General features: G+C 41.2%; 1 protein-coding gene across 3 annotated transcripts in view; it reads left to right on the forward strand.

The window, feature by feature from the left end:
* The window catches only part of LOC128873658 (neuronal acetylcholine receptor subunit alpha-7), a 266,898-nt gene that overhangs the window by 41,737 nt on the left and 213,043 nt on the right, over positions 1-12,118 (forward strand). The window lies entirely within an intron of this gene.

Below are 12,118 nucleotides of genomic sequence, written 5' to 3' on the forward strand. Positions count from 1 at the left end.
ATAATCCTTTGTTGCATAATGTTCGCAGAGAAACAAGAAAGGTCAGGGGATACGAGGGGCGAGTTCAAAGACATCGACGCGTGACTCGCGCCCTATAAGAGAAATCAGCGTTTCGGTTCCTGGTCGGATTAACGATCGACTGCAATAGGAGATGAACTATAGAACGAGGGATATGGTCCGCGCAGTTCGCGATTGAAACTTAGAAGCTAGTTTGAACGACAATCGGAAGATAGTCAACTCACGTAGGGAACATCGATTCTAGCCGAGCACTGAGTTCAAGAGATCATCGATTGGGAAGAAGGAAGCAATGGGGAGAACTCGGTTAGGATAAGCAGATCGTAAGATATTTGGAAGATGTAAAATTGTTGCGTTACGTTGAGGCAATTTGATGATATATTAGAGGGTTCGAGGGGAATGAAAGTAATGACCAGACTCCAGATGAGAGAAATAATATTAATTTTACATATATTCTATTAGGTTGTCCTACAAGTTTCTTTCGTGAGTTGCATTCAATTATTTTCTGTGGCAGTGTTTAAATAAATAGACAATCTAATTTCTTAGAGATTGATGCTGTAACAGTAATGGAGCGAAATGAATTGTACACAATTTTGTAATGTAACATAAAACATAAAATATTGTGTATGTATTGATTATTAATAAAAGGAAAGAAACTTTTGGGACAATCTAACATTTACATTAATATTATAAGAGAATCCATGAAGGAGTAATTTTAATTAGTCCAGCAATATCGAAGGTAAGGAGCACGATCAAAGTATATTGTTCCCGGCATATTAAAGTTAACGGTTCGCGTAAAAATTCGTGGTTTTCGCCAAATTAAAAATGCTCGACGCGGAGTCGGAGCGCAAGTGGGCAGATACGGTGTTCAACAAGTCTCTAATTAAAAACCGCGGCGACAAACCGCCGTTATTTTCTAATCCCTTTTCTACTTTAACGGTTCGCTCTTCTGCAGGGAAATAAAGACAATGTAGGCGACAAAGTAAGTTTGCAGTTCCACATCTTACACTCAAAGTCACCGAGAGCAATAAGCAGCCGCAGACCTCGTGTACACCGAATATGAGTTTTCTGGTTACAAGCGCCAAGCAGTTCCATATTCTAGGCAACGTAATATCAGGGGAGAGTAACAGAAGTAATGGAACTAGTAGTACCGACGGTGTGTAACGCATAGGGGAGGACGCCGCGGTCGTATAAACTTTAATAAAAGCGATTGTTCGATTTTTCGAGAAAGAGTTGGAACAGACGACGATAAAAAACGTATTTACGTATAGAATTCCGCGGTATTCGGAATTCCAGTAGGCCAATTGGATTTTACACTTACTCGTATTTTTCACGGGAGTATATGTATATACGGGAGCGTTGCTATAATTCACAACGAAACTTGATAAAGGTACCGTTTCAAACATGGGAAAGATATCAGATAGTCTGGTTGCATTACTGCGTCGAACCTATTTTATTTGGAGCGAGAAAGGGATCGATATACAAATTGTTATACTAATTTTATGATTCAAATTGAAGCGTAAAATGTGACAGTTGCCAGACACAGTGCTGTACACGAGCGAGTTAGTAACTTCTAATCAGCGAAGTTTCTGCATCTTCTTAATTCGCGTCTTCTGCTCACTGACGAGAGATTTCGTAGTCATGGCATTATCTCCTCAAGCGTAATTCCAGATCTTTACACTCGGAACCAAGAAATCGTCATTCATCATTCATACCAACGCAGAGGTAGCTTTCTAACGATTAAATAAATACGAATTTTCTGGCGCTCCCCTACTACCTCGTCTTTTAATACTTTGCTTTTACAAATCTACATCGAAAATATTGTGCGATATTCGAACCGATCACTGCACGAATCGATTAACTCCATCTCTTGAAACATTTTACTTTTTATATTTATATTAACTTTTCCGAATAATAAAGAGTAACACCATTGAACGATAAAAATTTGTTGGCCATTGAATAATAAATTATTTATTTCAGAGGCCATTTTGGTCGCATTTCTCCATCGTCTCATCGACGTTACTTCGTGCTTAACCCACGCTTCGGAAAGGTAGCCTTTCTCCTCGTCGTATGACCTGCAAATGAAAATGTGATTCATGCGTGACATCTCGAGTACAGAGACATCGGAATGTCTTCATAAAGGTCTCGCAGCATCGCGAGGGAAGCTCGTTGTCAAATTGAACTTAGCTCAAGTATTCGGGCACTGTCTGTCAAATATCCTCGACAACTCGTAGCAGTATTTGAGTTAGGCTCCCGACTGGTTGCGTTTAAAGGGTTGTACACGTGTGTACACGAGCGACGAAGTAGAAACACGCGCGGGGAAATTCTATACCAGACGGAATACCTGAATAACCCATAGACGCTTGTTCCCTTTGTATCTACATATCGTGCATGGCAGTAGCTTGAATCGCGCGCGTTATGCTCCACCGTTGTTGCTGATGTTCTCGTCACTTCTTCCATCCCCATATCCCCTGCCTGCCATATTACGGGGTGCCTTTTTCAAAGGCTGTTTGCTCGGTACAGGCGACTTTTTGCGAAGTCGTAACGATGTTTCACGAAGGCCTCACTCTGGCTTACAAGATGCCACGGAGTTGACAGAACTGACCAATTTCCCAGTTTTCCCCGAAACTTCAGGATTGACAGGAGCCATAGTTCCACGTCCTCTATCCGATATGGTTGTACCGTCGTGGTAGCAGTTGGTGGACTAATATCACGGTGTAGAGTTTCGACTTGCTACCTGAGGTGCGGTTAAACAGCTTGCGCATTGTCTTGCATAAGCGGCAGAGGTTGGAATAGCACGCAACCAGCATGGTTCTATACAGTTTGCAACCTGGTGCAGTGCTGGTAATGCGTACCGTGTGCGAGCATCGCGATTAGATGTATTCCGAATCCAGGATGCTCGTCTAGGGTTATCAAGGTCGGAACAGGCGTCTTGAACGCGCAAGGTAAATTACATAATTATAGATATGCATACTAGTTGTAAGTGTGAATGTAATTTATCCTCATCTAGAGTCCTTCGTTGTTCGCCATTGGATCTTTATCGTCATTTGTAGTTTAACATCTGTTTGTGTCTCCTGCTTAGTTTTGTACATATTTTCTTTTACTTTTTCACAAGTAATGTCTTAGCTAATTGAAGTAGATTGTATAAACGAAAAGCAGCCCACTTGAACTTCAACACAGTTCTATGTACATTTAACAAAATCTATAGAGCATTGAATAGTATAACTGAATCGAGTTTCGGGTGCACTATAGTTTACCGATTCGAGTTTGTTCTTGCGTGTTTGGGTGTTGGTTTGTCTGCGACTGTTTGACTTCACCAGTCAGCCTTTTCCTGGTAACATTCGGGTCTTTGTATCGATCGCTGCCGCGCGATGATGGTAAATGTATTTGCACCCGATTCGCATTATCCGACAAGTGTAACAAGATCCCTCAGGAAGTGGCCTGAGCCAGGAAGTGGGACGTGGACTATAACTCAAGCTCGAAGCGAAGAATGCTCCTGTGTGTCTCTTACTTATATATTCTCAATTATGCACCTTCTTCTTTAAATAATACAATGTCAAAATAGTGTGATTTCACTTATTACAATCGATAAACGAATGAAGAATACGCTATCGATTTCTGAGGAATTCCTCATCGTCAGGAAACGTCATGTGACCAATATTTGATGATATCGCCACTCTAGGTGTATAACCTATCGGTTGTCACCCGATACTGTTTAAGGAAGCAAGATTACGGAAGAATGACAGGGATCAACGACGAAACGCGTCCACGTAGACACCCGACAGGAGATGGAGCCGGACAAGCGTCTCCAACCCTAGGGATCCTATTTAAGTTGTCGGATGTTACATTAGTTTCACCAGCGTGACAATGTTTGATGCCGTTTGCCAACAGCGAGGAAATATTATTCCTCCCTTTCTAGGAGCGAATTATTGTACACCCCTGACAAACAAAAAATAACTTTCGATCTCAGTCTCGTCGAACCCTGTCACATCAGTAATATACATGATCTCAATTACCTAAAATTCAATAAATCCTAGAATCCTCTTTTTTGAATATCAAAAGCTTGCAATTTTCCCCACCATATATTTTCACCCCGTCGCCCCGTCGAAACAAAAACCAGTCGCGTTATTAGCACGACTCGAGCTACATTTCTGCGAAGTTTCGTATTGTTTTGAATTTTCGAGTTGCCAAAGTTCCCCCCTCCCCACCCCCCTTTTTACGAGGAAGAATGAATCCTCTAGCTCGAGGAAAATCTGAAATATTGTCAGGCCAAACATTCCTTTCCGAGTTCACGGACTGCAGCGTTACGAACATTGGCATTATTTCAGTTTTAGCGATCATATTGCGCGGAACTCCGAGAATAATTATCGAGGCTGGAACCCGCATTAAATCGGGTCATACTTCTCGCAAGACGTCCCTCGGCTTCACAGTGGGACCCACTTAAACTTTCATCGATTCGGCGAGTTTTCCTCGTAAAATTCAAATGGAAATGCACGGCCAGATATTACTTTCGCGAACCTCTGGGCATTGCACAGAAGGGGGAGGGGTGGGGCGAGGGGGGGGGGGGGGGAAGGGCTAGGTGTATACCTAGGAGGAAATGCGATGCAACGGAAGTAATTTCATCAATGAATCGAGCCAGGGACTGTAATCTGCGATTCAACCTTGAGGAGTTTTCGAAGAGGATCTTGCCCGTGCGATTTCTATACGGGAGGGTGTACTTTATTGTGCGCGGATAAATGGAAAGCTGTAAGGAGATTTCAACGCATACGAGACAGTCCGTATCGTACGAGATAGAGAAAAGTATTACCGTGTACGTGTGGATACCCTCCCGATGTTCGAGGCTTCGAGTTTCTCCTACGGATTTGGGAAGTACACCTGGGAAACAGTAGATCGTATTCGCAGCGCTACTAAACAGGTCAACGGATCTTACGAGACAAGCAGTTCTCGTAAATCCTTTTACTGCGCCGGCTGCGAAACTTTGCGCGGCGATAAACATAGTTACAAATGTGTACAACAAATTCGAACGTTATTGGATTCTGGGAGGGAAAGAATCTTAAGGTCTTGTCTGCTCCTACTGAGCCTCCATGAGCAATATTTTCAGGATTTTCCACTCTCGACCTACGAAATCATGCAATGAGTTTATTAAGGTGGCGTGCGATAGTTTACTGGGTTTATTTTGAAATGACTAGGATATTCGAATTTAGTTAGCTGCCACATAAACGCATAATGTTGTTACATAAACCAGATAGCACGACGCGGAAGCTGGAAAATCGAAACAAGAAAAATTCCCAACCATAAATAGCGCTTTCCGATACTCTCCACCGACCCTCCCGTCTTCCTCTTTGTCGCGCACAATGGAGGCTGATCATCATGGTGATTTCATAGAAGAACATAAGAATCGGCTGCGCATTTTCATCGAGTGTATACTCTGAAGCAATTTTCGTAACGATTTAAATTCCTCATAATAATATAACAAATTCTTTATATATTATTCTATTTTTGTTCCTAATTCCTTTGTTTATTGACATCATTTACAATTCTTGTTATCAAATTTTCTGGCAATTAAACAGTAGATGCGAAAATAAACGAGAATGAAACGTGATTCAACGGATAAAGTAAAGAATCCACTTTGAGGTATTGCCCCCATCGATTGTTCTTGAAACGCTGAATTAGTATTTCAGTTAATCCGAAGCAATTTCCTTGGCGAAACGATAGTTCGGTCAAGTGGTCCGCGAAAGGAGCTAAATGTTATCAATATTTACGTTTACCGAGCACCTATTCGTCGGTTCAATCGCGTGATGGGGCGCCTGAGTCGGTCTGGAAGAGGCATGAAGACGCTTCATTGGGTTTCGTTTTCTCGATTTATCGTTTGAGGCGTCAAGAGTGACAAACGATATCGACAGTTGCTTCTCCGAGGGACGCATTGTCGAGAAAACGATCTTGAGCTCGAGAGTCCTTCTCTCCGGTGTCGTTCGCGCAAGACATTCGGGAATGGGTCTATCGTTACCGCGTCGACTATTTTATGTGACCATTTGACCCAGATTTATCACGATTGGGAATTTCGTCGTTCCAACTATTTTACTGTTTTCCCCCATGCTCTCTCCATTAACGAGGACATATTTGAAAGAAAATACGATTACGAATAAAATCGTAATACTTAACGAAGTGAATATTTTTTGAAGAGGATCAGACATCGTAATGTACGTAGAATGTTACCAGAAAGATTAATTATACTTTGAACGTTCAAGGAGCAACGCTAAATGCTAGCTATACGCGAAACACGTACGAATTATGTGCATCGATCGGTAACTACGCGAAGCTGTGGGCACGTAAAGAAATGCCCATAGGCGGTCACGTTTTCTAGACGTGGAACGAAATATTCATCGATGAGCACGTAGAGCTGAGTTAACTCACAATTTTATGTTTATTATACCACGTATTTTACATTTAATGTCTAGAGTTCGTTACCTTACAGCAACCGTTGCCACTGTTACAGCGCGAATTAAACAAGAGACAGCCTCGACTTTAGTTTTACTATCAGTTGTAGTAACTCAATAGCTCAGTCAAGAAGTATCACGGACTTGGCGTATCAGTGGTCGAAGTGCATTCGTCGTTTAGCTGTTTTTTTTCGTACTGGCACGATAACACAGCTGGGTATGCGAGCAGCAGGCTTGCTGCGCGGAATCGTTATAGGAAACCCGCAACCAATGTTTGCAATTCGATTAGGGTCACCGACTGTGCGTGCTTCTGTCCGGTCAGAGATGGACAGAATTTTCAACTAGACGCAAGAATCGAATAACAAAAAGGAAGACGAAATGTTTGTGGACGAAACGAAATACGAGGAAAACTTCCTTTCTTGTCTGAGTTTCACAGCAACAACAAATCTGATGACGTCTATAGACCATTTATTTAGTGCAGTGTGTTGTACTATCATTTACAATCTTAATTTACACTGTACACATCCGGAAATTCGATTTTAATTGCTGATCGAACTATATTTATCCTCCTTCCCAAGGTTGATTGCGATTGAATACCTTCGCGATTGTCTGAAATCAATTTCGAATTAATTTAACTTTTCCCGACGAGTGGAAAATAATTTTTGAAACGAACTTCGCGCGTAATAATATTTCCCTGCGTCACGGATCTCTCGTTTCGATTTCCTACTTTTCCCATTTGGAATTCATTTCGCTGGGAGTTTTCGCGGTTCCACTTACACGTGCCTTTCGCGAACTGCGCGATGGATTCGTAATTGCTTTTTTCGTAAACATCCGTTATGATATATGGTTACGTTCCGCTTTCATATCAAATATGTATTTATCCCGGCGTTTCGCTGTATCCGCCAAAGCTTGTAACAACCTCGGAGCATAATCGGTATAACGTAATTTAAAATAAATGCAAAGTGAATATACAGTTAAATTTTCCTTTATTTTTTTATAAGATTATCGATTCATCATTACGAGTGGATCGCAGATGTTTCTGTAAATTCATATTTTTATACACATAGACGAACAATTTTTCAAGGAGATTCTCCGATTCCAAAAAGTATAGAAATTGAAATACATTTCTTCAAATAGTTTTTATAGCGATATCGCTGTTTTAACCCAATCCCGTAGCCGGCAATCCCATTTAGAGATGTTTTCCTTTTTACGCCGGTTTCAATCAAACGTTTTCTCTGCCGGATTTGACCCAATTTCAGTTTCGAAAATATAGTCGCAAAAAAAGTAGGTCATTCGTCAAAATATGGACATTCGACGGTGGGCTGCACGGTTCTCACCGGAAGAGATCTATGCGTGAGTATCGACGCGTACCGTGGAATTCGTGAAATATTCCATCGACGATATTCTGAAACAAAATATTCGCGTGCATCTGGGGAGGGCACCGGAAACGGTAAATATTTCCCTTACGTATGACGCAGAACAAAATATTAGGTCAACTTCGCGAGTCTTTATGTATTCAATTAAGCCAACATGTGGCTCAAAGCATACAAAAACGTCGGGGTCGTCCTGTTTTTCGACCTTGTGGCAGAATGCTCTTCAAATATTTTGACGTTGTCCAAATGGTGTTTGAAAATATTGAATATTACTTCAGCTACTGTTTTATATGTAATGTTTGATATTTTTTTGGATACTCAAGAAATGTTTTGAAAGAGTCCACGGCGGGTGAAAGAGTTTTATTTGATCTCCTCCTACAGAACGAAAATTTGTTATGTGGAACATGGTATACATAGTTATTGAAAAACAATCCATCAGTCCCAAGGTTTGCTGTTTTTCGAGACACATGTCCGATTGGAATTTTATTTTTTATTATTCAGGTCAAAATTATTTTCAGATTCAGAAACTGCCTCACCTCGAGTTGATAACGATTAATCCTCGATCGTAGAACGCGATGCTTCCTATAGCTAACAAGCTTTCTCGTCTGTGACGGAAAAGTGGAAACCGTCCGTTCCAGCGGTTAGCAGGAAACGGAAAAACGCGAGCATGATTTGCAATGGGACATCTGAAGTCATAAAGTGCAGAGCAAGCTAATGTTTACGGTCGACTCGACGCTCTCGGTGCGCCGGAAAGTAGTCACTGCAGTGTCTCTGATGCGTTAAGTTAGTTGAGGATAATGGAACCAACCACGACAGAAACAATAAAGATGAAACGTTCGCTTTTATGTGAGACTGTTTCATGCACGGTGCGAACATTCGTTTTACTTTTCTTTAACGATTCAGGGAATAGTCGAGTAAATGTTCACACAACTATGAATTGTACGAATATAGAAGAAAGAAATGTTAATCTGCCCTCGTGTTTCAGCCATACGAAATTTGGAAATGGATATTGACATCAGACGTGCGAAAGGTAACCGCGAAACTCAGCTCGGTTATATGTTAATTAATATTCGACGCGAAAATTATGTCAGCTCCCAATTACCCGAACCGACCAATTCTGGAATACAACTAACTTCTTTGAAGTAAAATTAATTGTTCGAAATCCGGCTTTCCAACTTCAGCCTACTTCGATGGCGCGCGCAGACGTGTCAGAAATCTAGGATTTTCCGGAAGGCAAGGTACAAATTAAATTTAACGGTTCGTGGAGACTGGCGAGTCACGGACCGAGAGACTCCGTTTCCTGGAGAAAATTTCGCGTCATTGCCGAAGTTCTACCACCGATCTGAGAACGGATACCGTCGAGTTTCCCTCCCTGAGAATGGAGCATGAGGGCGCGATGAAAGGGAGGTCGTGATGCTTTCGAACAAACCTTGTTAGAAATCAGTTTGCATTCAGTTGTCAGCCGGTAAGAATCGTCCTGGAGCACGCTGGCTCTCGGTTAGGAGTTAATTACATCGCAGTTGTCGATCACAAAATCTCTGCGATCATTCAGATCAGAAATTCACGGTTTCGTCATTCTTTTGATGGATTAATAATACTAAATAATAATACACGAATTGGAATAATGGAACGTCGAGCTTAGCATTAGAGCAGTCGTCGCCTCCACCGAAATGTGGAAAACGTGTGGTGGTAGAATCGTGATTGGTCACCTGAGTTATGCGAGTTATGACAATCAACGGTGCTATAGCGATATGAAGATCGATCTTCGATAAGTCGCCCGCGCTGGCCCTATGAACCGTATGCGTACACAAGCATAAGTGGGAGGAACGTACTTGGAGCCCAGTACCTAGCTAGTGACCCGGATGCTTGGAACGGCATTTGATTGGACTGAATAATGTAAGGCGAAGGGCATTGATTCCTTTGGATATATCCGCCTCGAAATTCCGTCGTGCTTCATTTCGAACTCGTTCAGCAAAGTTTCTTCGACACGGGACTTCTTGCGACGACTGGAACAGCAGGTGCTAGAAATAATTTCGAATCGATAGTATCCACTCTGGAGAATAAAGTGTTATATTAGATCTGGTAAATTCGAACGTCCGGTTATCAAACGGGATCGGTAATCTTGATATCTTCGCGATATTATTGATACGAATATCACGATGTGAGTAACATAATATTAGCTATAATGTTTGCTGTGCAATCAAGGCTTGCTTATTAGCTGTCCATGCTATTCCATCTCGCGCATCGATTACAACTATAGCAAGCTGTGTGGAAATGGGACACCATGGATGAGGAAGCGTATGGTAGGATTATTTGAAATTGAACGAATTACATTCGATTGACACGTATTTCATTGAATAGATTATATTGAATATTTTCATTTGTGATCTAGTATTCTATACTCGAAACTTTCATCCAGGTCGGGAATTTATTAATTGCAATCACAATGTGGTATGTTTCATAAGTGAAGATAGAAAGTAGCAAAGGGACGCCGTGTAATTTCTAATTTAACTCAACGAACCGTGTTACGCTCGAGAAATATTAAAGGGTCCGCGTGTTTCAGATTTTCCATATTCAAAATTACATAGCGCTTTTTGCTGGGAGTATCTTCCGTTCCTAAGCATGCTTATCGTTCATACGCGCATTCTAATAGGTATTTCAGTTCGCGTTTTATGGTATCACAAACAGGCTGTTCATCGTAGCCGTAGCCTCGAACATTAAATTTATTAAATGGCGATACGTGCCGAGGAAATTTTACAGCGATCTGGCCGTGTAATCGGGTCAACTTTGAGCGACACCTTTCGCGTCCAGGAATCGATTTCGTGGTAGCCCGGGTGTTTGGTGGCTCGAAAGTTTTAATATGCCATCAGTTCGTCGAATATGTTCGCTCAATAAATGTTCGATTTATTATAATTATGGTATTGGAAGTGAAATGTGAAATGATGGACAGGATTCTTATACAAGATTCTATATTTTGATTTAAGAACAACACTTATTTGCGAATAGGTTTGTCACGAAAAGTAATTTTTAGTAACATTGATTAAAGTACAGTGAAATTACAGAGGAAAATATATTTTAATTTAACTGAAATTCTTGAGCCATTGTTTTATCATTGCACTGAAAAAGCACAATGAATATTGCTACAAATAATTGCTTAAAAAAAAATACACAATATTTTCAGGAACAATATTAGTTGTTTCGATCTTGTTTTAATGGAAAACGTTATGACAATATCGTTAATGAAATATTACTGAATATTTTCAGTAGCAGGAAGTATTAAAAATATGTCAAACGAATTCCATAGTTTCCGTCATTCAGGAAGCGTTACCGAAATTTATGAAGTAGTAATATCCGCCACGATCGGTATCTCAACCGACTTACTTAGACATATTTTAAACAAATTGAGGTTAACGGCAGAATTCGTACTATGAGTAACCAAGTTTGAAAAGCGAACTTCGACTTCGAGGTTCTTCTGCGTCTGTGGCTTCCATGCGAATGCTCTGCATGCAAACGTGGCTCCTTCAACGTTTCCATAAAAACCTTCAGTGTGGTAATGGCCGATTTAATATCCAAGACGTGGCTACGAAATCGCATTCCGTTCCACTTGACCCATTTTCACCCCCGTCGAATATTTCCTTTCGACGAAGTGATAACAACGATCGTGATTCGTGTGCTCCACAGTTCACGCGGCATTGACACCTTGGTATTTAAATTTATGGAGACATTCTGTACGTGTCGGTTTATTGTTTCCCGAAACCAATTAAATTTTAATCAAGTTCACCGCTGCCAATAAGAAACTTTAATCAAACTTTTCGATGGGGGCCGCTGTCACGTGCGTACAAGCCACTCGGGTGTTGGAAATACAAATTGAAAGTGTGCATTAAGAACTTATTAAATCTAAAAACACTTTTTTGGGGAATTTTGTTTCCAATTAATAATCCTAATAGAAACGTTCAACTGTGAAATATGCGTTAGCTTGAAAGTGGCACTCCATGGGTTTTACGATAGCTTTGTCTATATTTTTGGCTTGTTTCTGTCCTGTATTTTGACTTTCGACTACTTATCCCTCTTCCGAGATTCAACACGTTCCTTCCAGGTAGGTTTGCAATCTAAGTGCAGTCCCAGTTTCGAGATCGTCGATGAATGGAAGGCTCGCCAGGCCACGCTAAGTTCGCGAGTTTCTATATTTTATTCCCGTCAGATATTAAAGGCGCGGTACCCCGTGAAAATAAATCTCCAAAGCGACGAGTCACGACATCGTGTCGCCGCGAAGCGTCAGCAGAGGCGGTATCG

The sequence above is a fragment of the Hylaeus volcanicus genome, chromosome 3 (assembly GCF_026283585.1).
Source record: "Hylaeus volcanicus isolate JK05 chromosome 3, UHH_iyHylVolc1.0_haploid, whole genome shotgun sequence".
NCBI classification, from domain to species: Eukaryota; Metazoa; Arthropoda; class Insecta; order Hymenoptera; family Colletidae; genus Hylaeus; species Hylaeus volcanicus.